The 16,084-nt window shown below is 34.1% G+C and overlaps 1 protein-coding gene across 1 annotated transcript in view; it reads left to right on the top strand.

Moving 5' to 3' along the window:
* The window catches only part of LOC122025354 (laccase-4-like), a 33,364-nt gene that overhangs the window by 3,548 nt on the left and 13,732 nt on the right, over window positions 1-16,084 (top strand). The gene's annotated exons all lie outside the window — the stretch shown is intronic.

Here is a 16,084-nt window from a genome sequence, read left to right as displayed (position 1 = left end):
ATTCTCTTTTTCACCGATAGTCTCATCTTAGCTCATTTTTATTTTCAAAAATAGATTCATAACTATATTCCAACTTTAATTAATAATTAATAAGAATACTATGTTATAATTATTATACTATGAACCCTTCATATCTAATTAATATTAATATTGATTAACATTATATTTGAGTGGCTATAAAATTATAACCGCTTCAGCTATGATAAAAGATTAAGGGGGCGTTTGGTTTAGAGGAATAAGAGTGGAGAATGGGAATAAGAATCATTGATTATCATTGTTAATGTTTGGATTATAGAAATAGGAATACAAATAAGACAATGAATCCTTGAAATTGGGTAATAACTCATTCTCATATACCTCTCCTTCAATGAGTCATTACCCTATTTTCATCAATCAAAATATTCCCTTATTCCTAAAATACCCTTGACTTAAAACTAAAATTTTCTCTCTTAATATCAAATATCAAAATATATTTATTTATTTTTTATTTCATATAACTTCTCTCTCCTTGTTCTCTCTCATCATATTTTCTCTCTCATCATTTTATCACATACTTGCTCTCTCCTTAATCTCTCCTATCACACTCTCTTTCTTTTTTTTCTTATTACACTTTCTCTCTCATCATACTTTCTCTCTCCTCAATCTCTTCCATTGCACTCTCTTTCTTCTTTTTTTCTCATCATACTTTCTTTCTCATCATACTTTCTCTATCCTCAATCTCTTCCATCACACTCTCTTTTTTCTTTTTTTCTCATCACACTTTCGCTCTCATCACACTTTCTCTCACCTCAATCTCTCTTGTCACATTCCCTCTTTTTTTTTCTCAACAAACTTTCTCTCTCATCATACTTTCTCTCTCCTCGATCTCTCCCATCAGACTCACTGTCCTCTTTTTTCTCATCACACTTTCTCTCTCATCATATTTTTTCTCTCATCATACTTTCTCTCTCCTTAATCTCTCTCATCACACTCATTGTTCTCTTTTTTTTTCTCATCACACTTTCTCTCTTATCATACATTCTCTCTCCTCAATCTCTTCCATCACACTCGCTGTTCTCTTTTTTTCTCATCACATTTTCTTTCTCATCATACTTTCTCTCTCCTCAATCTCTCTCATCACACTCTCTCTCCTCATTTTTATCATTATATTTTCTCTCTCTTCATCCTCTCCCATCATACTTTCTCTCACATCATATTTTCTCTCTCATCTTCTCTCATCATGCTCTCTTCTATCACACTCTCTTTTCTCATTTTCTTTCATCACACTTTCTCTCTCTTCATTCTTTCTCATCACACTTTCTCTCTCATCATACTTTCTCGCTCATCATTCTCTTTCATCATATTTTCTCTCACATCTAATTTTTTCTCTTATTTTCCTTTAATGGTAAAAAAGAAAATTTTGATTTATTCCGATAGAAAATATGCAACTAACCAAACATTACTTTTAAGAGTGATATCCATGCCCATACCCATTCTCATTCCACAATACAATGATTCTCATTCCGATTCCTATTCCTAGGAAAGAACCAAACGCCCCCTAAGAGTATTTTTTAAAATAAAATTAAAATGGATTTATGGCTATTTTGATAATAATGACAAAAAGAAAGCTTTTATTAAAATAGTACTCTGTTATATTTTTTTATTAAAAAAATATCCTTATTCTAATATTATTATAGCAATTATGGTCTACGACGTGTAAGCAAATATTGCTACTATAATCGACTTCATATTAAGGTTAACTTGATTGATCAAATTCAAGTTTTGAGTTTTAATGTATTGGTATAATTATTTTCTGGTCAAAATTATTCAGTTTGATTAAGATTGAGTTGGATCGAGTTTGAGTTTCAATATTTGACAATATGTAAGTAAAGTCGTAAAGGGAGGATCGAATACTTGTCTAGAAAGTTTGAACTGAAAGTTAGGCAATGAGAAGTTCTAACTATAGGTTAGACAATGAAAAAACCCTAATGAATGTATTAGGTAGTGAAAGTCCTAACGGGGTTAGACAGTGAAGACCTAATGAGTGAAGCTAGGCAGTGGAAGTCCTAGCGAGGCTAGGCAGTGAAGACATAGTGAGTGAAGCCAGACAATGGAAGTTCTAGCGGAGCTAGGTAGTGAAGACCTAGTTGGGAACTAGACAATGGAAGTCCTAGCGGGGTTAGATAGTGAATACCTAGTTAGGCACTAGATAGTGGAAGTCCTAGCAAGACTAGGTAAGGGAAAAGTCAAAGTGGGTAAAATGTTGATCAGACACTCGGTGATTGGAAGTCCAATGGGAGTTGGCACGAGATAAAAAGTCCAAGTGAATCAAAGGTTGACTGAACACTTGGTGAAGAAGCCTTGATAGGTCAAGGGTGGCTGAATGCTAGGTAACAAGAAGTCCCAACGAGTCACGAATGACTTTAGAGTTGGGCAAAAGAACATTAAACTCCAGATCAAAGTTTAGGGTGGGGCAATCAATTAGCCGAAGGTCAATCAATTAGATAGACTGCTTAATCAATTGGGCCCCGTTCTAATCAATTAGGATTACTTAATCGATCGAGAGGTTTTTGCAAGGCACAGTAAGGCTATGAATCGATTAGACCTTATGTTAATCCATTAATGTAGTTTTCATTGTTGGGTGTTATTTGGAATTCCATTCTGTTTCCCTTGTTCAAAAATTTGTACAAGAATAGAACATTTCCTAGCAACCCATGTGCTCTACAGAAGTTAAACTTGGATTGCAAACGAAACTTAACATTTTTAATCCAAGTTGTTCTTTAGAAGTTAAACTTGGATTGAAAACGGAACTTAACATTTTTACTCCAAGTTCAACCCATGTGTTCTTCAGAAGTTAAATCATATTACAGAAGTTGATTAAATATCTATTTCAAAGATTGACTTCCAGGTTAAACATGGCGAGACACTCGACCTTCTTGGATATGTGATCATCCACCACTTCCTAGACAAAGCCTTTCAAAGAAATTAAATATTTAAACTTCTTACAGTAACCTTAGGTTTAACTATAGAGACCACAATAGAAACACAAAATCGAAACACAAAATCGATAGCCTCTTGTGTTGGTATTTCAGGATCCATACAAAGAAAAACTAAACTAGTTTCGCTGTGGAATAAATTAACTAGTTATACATTTCTTTGTATCTTAAAGACCTCTTGATCTTCTACTGTATTCCTCTCCTCCTCTTGGACGTCGTGTGGGTGACAATCTACCAAGACGAAAACACCCGACCTTCTCCTTCCTTTCCAAACTTTCGGCCACCAAAGAATGCAAAGTGAAGAGGCCTCCTCCTCCTTCTTCTTCTTCTCCACCAAGCAACCGGCCACCAAGTGCTTCTTCTCTTCTTCTTCTTCTTCTCCTTCAAGTCGTGACCACCAAGGTGAGATGGGCACTGGCCCTAGAAGGAAGAAAGAGAGGAAGAGGGGCGCCGACCTAAAGAGAGAGAGAGAAAGAATAAGAAGAGGGTCGACCACCAAGAGAATAAAAGAGAGAGAGAGCTTAGGTTGTGCTAGTTTTTGGGTACCTCCTTCCTCCTCTTTTATAATCTTTGCTAGAGTCTAATAAGGAAAGTTTTTAATAAAATTGTCTTTTATTTGCTATTGTAGATGGTTATAAAAAAGGAAAGATTTTAACAAAATTAAAATCTCTCTTTTAAACCATTGTAAATAGTTATAAAAGGAAAGATTATAACAAAATTTTATTTTAAACAAAATCTTCCTTTTATTCCTACAATGGTTGGTTACAAAAAAAAGAAAAGATTTTAACAAAATTAATATCTCTCTTTTAACCATTGTAGATAACTACAAAAAAGTAAAGATTTTAACAAAATTAAAATCTCTCTTTTAATCCATTGTAGATAACTACAAAAAGAAAATATTTTAACAAAATTAAAATCTCTCTTTTAATCCATTGTAGAAAGTTATAAAAGAAAAAATTTTAACAAAATTTTATTTTAAACAAAATCTTCCTTTTATTCATATAATGGTTGGTTACAAAAAAGGAAAGATTTTAACAAAATTAAAATCTCCCTTTTAACCATTGTAGATAACTACAAAAAAGGAAAGATTTTAACAAAATTAAAATCTCTCTTTTAATCCATTGTAGAAAGCTATAAAAGGAAATATTTTAACAAAATTTTGTTTTTAACAAAACTTCCTTTTCTCTTCTTGTATGACCGGCCCCATGCTTGGGCACCAAGCATGGCTTGGCCGACCCACATCTTGGACACCAAGAGGGCTTGGCTGGCCCCTTGCTTGGGCACCAAGCAAGAATGTGGCCGACCCCTCATTTGGGTAAGAAGGAAAATCAAACGGGTGAACGCAAGGTTTTATAGAGGCTACATCAGGGACCGAGAGGAGGAATTGGTTTTGGCCTCCCGATGAGCTTGAGCTTCCTATGTTCGACCCGAATACCCAACTCAACTTCATCAATAATAACTCATACCACTAAAGAGTTATTATTGAACTACCACATCAATCCCATATTACAATATGAACTCCTTCTTATCATGAGTGCATTAATTTCCCTGTGTTTAAGATATCGAATGTCCACTATTTAAATGAGTTACTGATGACTCACTTAATTAATATCTAGCTCAGAGAGTAGTACCATTCAACTTCATTATCATGTCGGACTAAGTCCACCTGCAGGATTTACATGATAATCCTTATGAGCTCCTCAAGGGGACACCATCAACCTAGATAACTAGGATATAGTTTCCTTTTATAATCAACAACACACCATATAAATAATATTATTTCCCAACTTATCGGACCTATTGATTTAACGAATAAATCTCTCCCATTGATAAATTAAAGAAATAAATACTAAGTATATGTGCTTGTTATTATATCGGGATTATGAATACACACATCCATAATATCAAAGGTTATATTCTTTTATGTAGTCAGTATAAAAGGAACTACCTCAAATGGTCTTGCTAAATACACACATAGTGTACTAGTGTAATTTTATAGTCAAGATAAACTAGTACCAAATTACACTACAACCATTTCAATGGTTTGTCCCAATTTATCTTGGTTGTGAGCTACTATTTATAATTTATAAGGAACTAATAACATGATCTTCTGTATGACACCACACACTATGTTATCTACAATATAAATTAAATGGACAACTGCATCTTACTAAATGCATACATTTGACCAATGTGATTCTCATTTCAAAATAAATATTTATACAGAAAGCTAAGTTTTTAGTATACATCCTAACAGTTTTCATATGAGAACAGAAGGACTTATATTGATTGGGGCAATCAATTTAGGTTTTAATTGATTAAAGGCTATTCACAAGAGAACAGTTGGTGTTGGAATTGATTGAGAAATTGATTGAGAGATTCTCGCGAGAACAGAAAGATTCTGAATCGATTGTGGCAATCAATTAGAAGTTGTCGAATCGATTGGTATGAATCATCAATCGATTAGATGAGCTATTTTACAGGTTTTTGAATGGACGTCTGATATAACTAAAGGATCAGAATAGTGATTGAGGGGGAGGGGGAGGGGTGAATATCATTCGTTACGAATCTTTTCTTTTTCGTATTAAGGTAATATCAAAGTATAGCAGCAGAATTAAAAATAATACACACAGAGACATATTTAGTTAGTTGGTTCGGAGCATGTGTCGACTCCTACTCCAAGACCCACGATCTTTGATCGCACCCTTGGGCAATCCACTAAAATTCCTCTTTCTGAAATCTTTGGAAAAGAGTTAATTTGTACAATGAGGTTTAGAAGAGTTATGCAAGTTAAAAGTAAATGTATTGACAATTAAGATATAAGATGAAGATCGTTAGAGCTTTTCAACATCGTAGCTTGCACACAGAGTTGAATCATAGAGTAGTAGTAGCACAAATAGAGAGGAAGAAAATCAGAAGGTTGCATAGAAATTATTCTGTCATTGGTTTGGATCTCGAGGTTTTTTTATAAGCTGCGCTCGGTTAACCAAAAAATCCCTTCGATCAACTAATCCTTTCGGTCGACTGATCTCCCTATCGATCGATTGATCACGCAACCTTCCTTCTTTGCTAAGATATGATTTTTGTGCCATTAATACATTTATTATTCGGTCGACTGAAAGATCTGATCGGCCTATCGATCACTAAAAATTCCTTCTTCGCTGAGATCCAATCTTCTTCATCATCAATGTCATTTAATGTTCGATCGACTGATCCTTGGGTTCAGTTGATTGATCCATTTGAATTCAAAGTTTGCTTTGCGCGATCTAAACCCTACTACATCAGCTAGGTTCAGTCAACTGAACCTCCTATTAGGTCAATCGATCCCTTCGAATTCTATAAAACAGAGTTTAGTTCTATAGTATAAAAAGTATCCTTGCAACACAAAGTTAGCACAGTAATATAATGCTGCTTGAGTAAGAATCGACAGTAAGATCTGTCTTGACCTCAATTAATCTCAACTTGGAAACCTTTCAGTTTCTTCAGTTGGATCAGCGACCTAGGGTTTATCCCTTCCCGGGACAGGACCTTCCCATTGCTCCACTCTAGTTGCTAACCTCAACCTACCTGCTTAACATTGAATCGACTCGCTAGGACTTCGTCTCGATATCGGGTCCTCTAGATCTATCGAGTCTCACTGCCAGGTGTCAGGTCCTCTTGACTCACCTGGACTTTCTACCTAGTTTTCATGATCTGCTAAGACTTTATTGCCTAGCAACGACTAGGGCTTTTCTTGATTGAGTAAACAACCTTCACACTTTGTCAACTCATCATATCACAACAAGACTTAACTGTTAGGATCCTTCGTACTCGGCTAGAGAGGGGGGTGTGAATAGCCGCCCCAAATCGATCGCGTTTCTTCCTACAATTCGTTAGCGCAGCGGAAAAATAAACAAGGAAACGAAAACAAGAAGATCAAACCTCAACGCGTCGATGTAACGAGGTTCGGAGATGATACTCCTACTCCTCGGCGTGTCCGTAAGGTGGACGAAGCCTCTCAATCCGTCGGTGGATGAGTCCCCGGAGAACCGGCTAATACAAACTCCTTATGGGTGGAGAAACCTCGCCACAACACACTCTTGCAACAGCAAGTAAGGAGAGTACAGAAATACAAAGAAAGACAGCAGTAAATACAACCGTAAGAAAACTCTTGCTTGCCTTCTCTTTGACTGGAAGAAGCAGCAGCTTCAAGCGCCTACTACAGCAGGTGACCCAGTCGTGGAATGAAGCTCACGCGAAGCTTCGGAGGAGCTCAACAAAGCTCAAGCACAGCAGCACTTAGAACAGGAAGAAGGAAGAAGAAGGAAGAAGAAGCAAGCACCAAAGCCTTGATCTCCTTTTATAACCTGCGAAGACAGAAGCCAGCGGAGAAGAAATCTAGCCGTTGCGTCGCAACGGCTAGTGCCCTGATCGGTCTGTGGACCGATCAGGGAACCTACTGATCGGTCCCCAGACCGATCAGCATGATTCACAGAAAGTTGCAGGCCACAGCTGGATCGGTCCACAGACCGATCCCACCTCTCCCGGCTGCGTCTCTGATCGGTCGTGGAGACCGATCAAGCTTCATGCTGATCGGTCCCCAGACCGATCAGTAAGCTTGCTTTGCCTTCTGTTTGTTATCTGATCGGTCACCAGACCGATCAGATACACAAACGTATCACTGGATCGGTCTGCAGACCGATCCAGAGCTTGGTTTTTGCCCAAACCAAGTCCCAAGTCTCCCAAACCAACATTCGGTCAACCTCGACCTGTTGGTACTTAATTCCTAGCATCTGGTCACTCCCTTGACCTGCTAGAATTCCCCGCCAAGTGTCCGGTCAATCCCTTTGACCTACTTGGACTTTCCTCAACACCAGATGTCCGATCATCCCTGATCCATCTGGATTTTCCCTTGCCTGGCTTCACTCACCAGGACTTTCACCTGGCTTCACTCACCAGGATTTCCACACTGCCTAACATCCCAGTTAGGACTTTCTCACTGCCTGGCTTCACTCACCAGGACTTTCCCACTGCCTGGCTTCACTCACCAGGACTTTCCACACTGCCTAACATCCCAGTTAGGACTTTCCCATGCCTGGCTTCACTCACCAGGACTTCTCCGTGCCAAGTCTCCATACTTGGACTTTTCCAGTGCCAAGTCTCCATACTTGGACTTTTCCCGTGCCAAGTCTCCATACTTGGACTTTTCGCGTTCCAAGCTCCCTGCTTGGACTTTTCCAGTGCCAAGTCTCCATACTTGGACTTTTCCCGTGCCAAGTCTCCATACTTGGACTTTCCGCATGCCAAGCTCCCTGCTTGGACATTTCCAGTGCCAAGCTCCCTGCTTGGACTTTTCCGGTGCCAAGTCTCCATACTTGGACTTTTTCCCGAATCAGGTCAACCAGGTCAACCTTACCTACGGTTGCATCAATACTTTCCCAATCATCTATTCTTGTCCCATATCAAGAATAGAACTCTCTCACGAGTGTCAAACATCAACATGCAACTCAACTAGGTCAACCTTGACCTAAGGTTGCACCAACAATCTTCCCAAGTCAAACATCAAAATACAACTCGAGTCAAGTCAACTCGAGTCGGGTCAACCAGGTCAACCTTGACCTAAGGTTGCACCAACATTAACTTGAACCCTTTGACAATTATCAAAGTATAGGTTCAATTATGGTACTTCTTACATCAACAATCTCACCCTTTTTGATATTTAACAACCCGATTCAAAGTTAAGTTTAAACGTAGCACATGATAATGAAATTTATTAAAAGAAGAACTCACCCTCAAGTAAAACTCCCCCTAATTTATATCATAATATCTCTCCTCTTTTGACACACATCAAAAATTAGGGTAATAGCAATCACCAAGTTTGAAACATTCCAAGGGAAAAATTAAGGATTAGAGTTAGAAAATTTTGTAGAAAACATTTTCAAAATGTTCTTGGATAAGTATATAGATTAAAAGTTTTTCTAAGAAAGTATAAAATGAGTTTTTAATTTTAGAAAATCGTGAACAAAAAATTTTCTAAAGGAAAACAGTGAACTAAACACTAAGTTTTGAAATTAATCTTTAGAATTTAGAAATTTTGTATAAGGGAAAAAAGTTCTGTAATTTGTCTTAGAATTTTAAAATTTTCAAGAAAAATTTTTAAGATAATTTTTGAAGAAGAAACTTTGAGTCAAAAATTAAGTTTTGAAAAGTTTAAGTAAATTTTTCTAATAAGAAGAAATTTTGAAACATATATATTTTCAAGGAAAATACATAAGTGTATAATTTTTGAAATATTTAGTAAAGAGAATTTTAAAACATGTTTTGAAAATCCATTAGTCTTGAAAAAAAAATTAAAGAAGAGAAATTTTGAACCAATAAGTTTTGAAAATATGAATTTTAAAAAATTCTAAGGAAGGGAAAGTTGGTTTGAAATATGATCAAATAATGATATTGATGACCTCCCTTAATTAAAGAATATCCTAAAATCCAAGAATGATATGATATGCAAAAGTTTTGAAAATATTTAGAGAAAATAAAATGGCTAGAAAATAGTATTTAAATAAATGTCAAACCTTCGTACTTAGCTGACTACCATAAGATACCAGCTGCTAACTTAGGTTAATCAATTTGAGTCTTTGTCTCCAACTAGTTTGTTACTAGCTAGATTACTCAAATTGATCAATGTATTTGTTTAAAGCCCAAATTGATATCGATGCACTGACATAAACATCTAAAATGTTAAGCTAAGTCTTAAGCATCTCACATCGTTCTATGTTTCACAATACACAAGCAATGGATCCTACTGTGCTTGCGAGATACTGACTTCTAAAACTATTGGATCATGTTATTCTACAGTAGAACCTATGCTAATCCATAAAGAAATGTTTGAAAATGAATTTTGAAAATGAATTTCGAAAGGGGAATTTTAAAAACAAAATTTAAAAATAATTTATAAATAATAAATTTTTTAAATACAAATTAAAAAGAATAAAAAATAAATTATTCTATAAAACACATTCCTAATTATTTTCTTAAGTTACTAAATTCATATTCAGATAATGGTTCGGTAAATGTGTCAGCTAAGTTAGATTTAGATGCAATATAGTTAAGTTCTATATTTTCTTTTATGACATGATCTCTAACAAAGTAGTGTTTGACTTCTATGTGTTTTGTTCTAGAGTGATATAATGGATTTTTAATTAGATTTATAGAACTTAGGTTATCAATAAAATTTTTTTACATTTTTGTATTCTAGATTAAAGTCTTTAAGGTATGGGGCATTCATAACAATTGTGCTACGCAATCATAGATTAAAGTCTTTAAGGTATGGGGCATTCCTAACAACTTCTCTATCTCTGCCCGGATGATCAATTTTATTCCGCAATGAAGTCCCTCTTTCTTTGCTTCACCACGTGCGTCCGGTCTGACGTGAAGCTCGTGTTGAGCCACACTCGGGGAGATACCGAGAAGCTCATGTGTCGACCAGGTGAACACATCGTGATTATTTCTGAGACATGCAACTAGCTCTGCCTTCTTCCTGTCCTCTAGGTCGGTACCAACAAAGGTGGTTGCTTCCGTCTGGCTTGGATGGATCTGAACCTCCTCTTTTTCCTCGTATAACAGTGTAGGAGGTTTTTCAGTGATTGCGTTCACCTCTAAGCGCGGATTCTTCCGAGAGCTTCTCGCTTCGGACTTGACCATCTCGACGTAGCATCATCGAGCGGCCAGCTGATCGCCTTTGATTTCGTCCACCCGATCGTCCACAGGGAACTTGATCTTTTGGCTATATGTAGACACCACTGTCCGAAATTCATTGAGGGATGGTCGGCCCAAGATGACATTGTAGGTCAATTGTGCGTCCACCACGATAGTGGCAGTACTTCATTGCCCGTGAAACCATAAAGAGGGGTCACCATGCGCAGCAACTCATTTCGATCGATTTGTAATTGATCGAACGCCTTCTTGAAGATGATGTTCATCGAACTCCCTATATCAACAAAAGTTTGGTGAATAGTGTAACTAGCAATTACGGCACGGATGATCAACGCATCATCGTGAGGGATCTCCACTTCCTCCAAATTGCTGGGACCGAAGCTGATCTCGGGCCCTTCTACCTTCTCCCTGCTGCATCCCACAGCGTGGATCTGCAGTCGCCAAGCGTACGACTTCCTGGCTCTGTTGGAGTCACCACCAGTCAGCCCACCGGTGATCATGCATATTTCTACTCGAGCGGCGTTGCTTTTGTTTTCTTCTTCCCAAGCAGAGGGTCTATTTCGCTCAGTTGGGACTCGGGAAAGATCAGTGTTATCCCTCCACTGTTGCTGATGGTGCCGCTCGGGCACCCTTCTTTCTTCCTCTTGCCGCCTGGTAGATCGCTGTCTATGTTGCTGATCGGGAGTTGGAGATCGGTGACAGTATCTGTTGGTGCGGTTAGCACTAACGATTTAACCCAGGTTTTGATGAATGACAAATAGGTTAAGTTAGGTTTGTCGTTATCTAATGCTTTGATCGAGTATGCAGGCTAAGTCCAGACAGGTCGACGGGCTGACCGAATGTCTGGCACGAAGTCCAAGCGGGTCGACGGGCTGACCGGACGCTTGGCGAGAAGTCCAGCTAGGTCGACGGGCTGACCAGATAGCTGGCACAAAGTCCAAGCGGGTCGACGGGCTGACCGGACGCTTGGCACGAAGTCCAGCTAGGTCAACGGGCTGACCAGATAGCTGGCACAAAGTCCAGACGGGTCGAAGGGCTGACCGAACGTCTGGAAGGTAAGTAAAGGTAAGTCACTGGAGGAGAGTGACTGTGAGGACGCATCCCAGTTAAGGGGCAGTAGGCGTCGGTCCAGTTTAGGTCCATTTTGGATCCCTAAATTGAGACCCTGACTACGTTCTGGTCTCGGGAAGACAGGACCTAACTCATAAATCTATATAAAATGTCTATACATATATTTTTCTAACTCTATTTTGTAGATACAAATGTAGAGCTTCAAATTTTGCACGCATAGCAACTGACAGAGCTTGATTCCGAGTTCGGAGTCAAAAGTTATGACCTTCGGAAGATGACTGTGTCAAACAAGTAGTTGGAGACGACTCGGATCAGCCAGATTCGAACTCTCCTCATCTGATCCGAATTTTTGGGATCTGATAAGCTCTGGAGACCCCTCCAAAGGGCTATAAAAGGAGGGGGTGAGCAAGCTTCAAGAACACAACTCTCAGAACGAAGAATTTGCTTCCTTGTGCTCCTGCTGCGTTGTGATCTCCGACAAGCTTTTCCTTTCTGTTCTAAGTCTTTTTATTGTCGGTAATTTTTCCTTATTAGCAATATTGTACTTAACTTGTAATCTATATTTCGAATTGCTAGTGAATTGCCCAACGAAAGTACTCACGGAGTACGGGCCTTCGAGTAGGAGTCGTTACAGGCTTCGAACAAAGTAAATCCACTGTGTTCAATTTTCTTATTCCGCTGCATTTATACTCATTGTTTTTCGAATCGATATTCACCCCCCCCCCCTCTATCAACGTTTCACGATCCAACAAGTGGTATTAGAGCAGGTACCGCTCTGATTTGGTGCAACCACCAATCAGACAGGGGGAGAAACATTTCTTTTAATTTTTTTTCCGGCTTTCAGTTTTTCGCATAACTTCAAACTGGTATTATTACCTTTTTGAAAAAAAAATTCGTAATTAAAACTAAATTGGTGCAACACTGATTTAACTCTTTTTCATTACTCTTCTTTCTTCCCGCACTGCTAATCCAAGACCACGTCTTGGCACCATTTTTTAGTTTTCCATCTTCAGCATTCAATGACTCTTCTAGAAGGACGGAACCCTCACGAACCACCACCATACGATCAAGATTTCAACTACTGAAAGCGATTAATGGAATGCTTCTTAGGAAGCTTAGATTTCGATTACGTGCTAATATTGAGAAAACCCTCTCAGGACTCGGAACTGAACAAAAATGTAAGTAAAATTATTTGTAGTGTTTTACCTAACAATGTTTTAAGCAGACTAGAAAAGTGCAAGAATGCGTGTGAGCTTTGGACCCAGTTGATCAAGCTTCACGAGAAGTTGTTGGAGTCAGATGATCAAGCCAAAATTGAATCTGAACTCGAGTCAGATCCAACGGAGAAACCTGCTGAATTAGGGGTTGTGCTAAGGTTAGTAATATTTACCAAAACACTCTTGCTAGTAGTAGTTTAAAATATGTGCATGTTAATTTGGATATGTCTGAAAGTATATGTGAAAATAGTGTACATGACAATACTTGCAAAAATACCCCTAGGATATTTTCTGATAAAACAAATATAATTAATTCAGAAAATACAGAAAATACCCCTAGGATATTTTCTGATAAAACAAATATAATTAGTTTAGAAAATACAGAAAATCTGAAAATAATTAATAAATCTAAAAATTCGAATTTAAACCTAAAAAATTTGAAAATTCAAACAAAAAAGATGACAAGGTCAATATTGATCTAGATAAAATTAATAAATTATTTAATCTAGACAATATTAATCTAGAAAGTCTTATTCAAACTCTTAACAAAAAATTAAATATTAAAGATAAAACTTATCTAATAAATTCCACTAGTTATATCAACTTAAAAGGTAAAGAAAATATAAGGATAAACTCAAACACTCTGATAAAATCAAAAATAAATTTAACAAATTTAGAATTAAATGTTAAAGATAACATATTAAACAAAGATAATCTAAAAAATTTAAAATTAACGATTAATAAAAGATTAAAAGATAAACCTTTAAAGAAATATAATTTAATTAATTCAAATTTAAAAATTAATAAAAACTCAATCGATAATCCATTAAATAAAGACAATTCAATTAACTTAATAAAATTAAAATTGAAAGAAAATTTAAATATTAAATACACTCTCTTAAAGAAGGATAATTTGACCAATTTAATTAATTCAAAATTAAAAACTTAAATCTAAATTAAAAATTAAAATAAAAAAAAATTCTTAAAAGGAAAATCAATAATTTAGGGGAGGCTCCAGAATAGCTGGCACCTCCAAAACTAACTTACCCAATAGGGTAACAAATAACTAATGTACCTGGCAGGGTAATTATGACTAGTTCAAAAGGGATAATAGTTTAACTTGACCAACGGTACTGGTGAAGTCTTGGATGATAGTACGTTAGGGAAGCTTAGTCTATGCATGTCTAGGAAGATATGACTTCGACCTGGTGCATTTGGCTAAGTGGAACTGACCGAAGCTGCCCTTTATGGATCATAACCAGTTAGACCAAGGTTTTGTACTAAATCCAGTGGATAGGACTATTTGAAAAACCTCGAAGGCATGGTTACTCTAATGATGTCCAAGTGACTCACCATAGCCCAGAAGTTTATCCAAAGAATGCATATTTGTTAGATCCAAAGCTAAACCTGAATCTAACACAAAGTTAAACCAAACCCTAAAATGAAATCTAATTCATCTCATAAAATAATAGGATTCCCTGATTGATAATTTAGATCAGGTGAGATGACAAAGGACTTAAAATTAAATTAAAATTAGAGAAAATTAAATTAAAATTAAAATTACAATTAATTTAAAATTAAAGTAAAATTAAAATTAAAATAAAGTTAAAATAAAAATTAAATTATTTTAAAAATATTTTTAATAAAAAATTAGTTTAAAAAAAAATTTAACTTAAAAGAAATTATTTTCTTTAAAAAAAAATCATTTTACAAACCTTTTAAAAATTCTTTTAAAAACTATTTTAAAAATCATTTAAAAAATCCTTTTAAAAATTAATTTTAAAAAAAAATCTTTTAAAAATTCTTTTTAAAAAAAATTATTTTAAAATTTAATTTTTAAAAAAAATCCTTTCAAAAACTATTTTAAAAATCATTTTAAAAATCCTTTAAAAATTATTTTAAAATGCTTTTAAAAATCCTTTTAAAAATCCTTTTAAAAACTATTTTAAAAATCCATTTAAAAACTATTTTAAAAATCTTTTAAAAAAAACTTTTTAAAAATCCTTTTAAAAACTATTTTAAAATTATTTTAAAAACCATTTAAAAAAACTATTTTAAAAATACTTTTAAAAACTATTTAAAAATTATTTTAAAAATTTTTTTTAAAAAAAAAACTATTTTAAAAATCCTTTTAAAAATACTTTTAAAAACTATTTAAAAATTATTTTAAAAATCTTTTTTAAAAAAACACTATTTTAAAAATACTTTTAAAAACTATTTTAAAAATTATTTTAAAAATCTTTAAAAAAAAACTATTTTAAAAATCCTTTTAAAAACTATTTAAAAAATCATTTTAAAAATTAATTTTAAAAAAAAATCTTTTAAAAATTCTTTTTTTAAAAAAAACTATTTTAAAAACTATTTTAAAAATTATTTTAAAAATCCTTTTAAAAATTATTTTAAAATGCATTTAAAAATCCTTTTAAAAATTATTTTTGAAATTATTTTAAAAATCATTTAATCTATTTTTAAAATACTTTTAAAAACTATTTTAAAAATCTTTTTTTAAAAAAAAAATTTTAAAAATCCTTTTAAAATACTTTTAAAAAACTATTTAAAAATTATTTAAAATTTTTTTTTAAAAAAAAATTATTTAAAAAACCTTCTATAATTTTAAAAACTAATTAAAATTTATTTTAGAAATCTTTTTTTTAAAAAAAACTATTTTTAAAATCCTTTCAAAAATATTTTTAAAAACTATTTTAAAAATTATTTTATAAATCTTTTTTTAAAAAAAAACTATTTTAAAAATTATTTTAAAAATCTTTTTAAAAAATAACTATTTTAAAAATCCTTTTAATAATACTTTTAAAAACTATTTAAAAATTATTTTAAAAATCTTATTTTAAAAAAAAACTATTTTAAAAATACTTTTAAAAACTATTTAAAAATTATTTTAAAAACCTTTTCAAAAAAAAACAATTTTAAAAATACTTTTAAAAACTATTTTTGAAATTAATTTAAAAATCTTTTAAACTATTTTAAAAATCCTTTTAAAAACTATTTTTAAAATCCTTTTAAAAACTATTTTAAAAATCCTTTTAAAAACTATTTTAAAAATTATTTTAAAAATCTTTTAAAAAAAACTATTTTAAAAATCCTTTTAAAAATAATTTTAAAAACTATTTA

The sequence above is a fragment of the Zingiber officinale genome, chromosome 9B (assembly GCF_018446385.1).
Source record: "Zingiber officinale cultivar Zhangliang chromosome 9B, Zo_v1.1, whole genome shotgun sequence".
NCBI lineage: Eukaryota > Viridiplantae > Streptophyta > Magnoliopsida > Zingiberales > Zingiberaceae > Zingiber > Zingiber officinale.
This window is presented reverse-complemented; position numbering and strand designations above follow the sequence as displayed.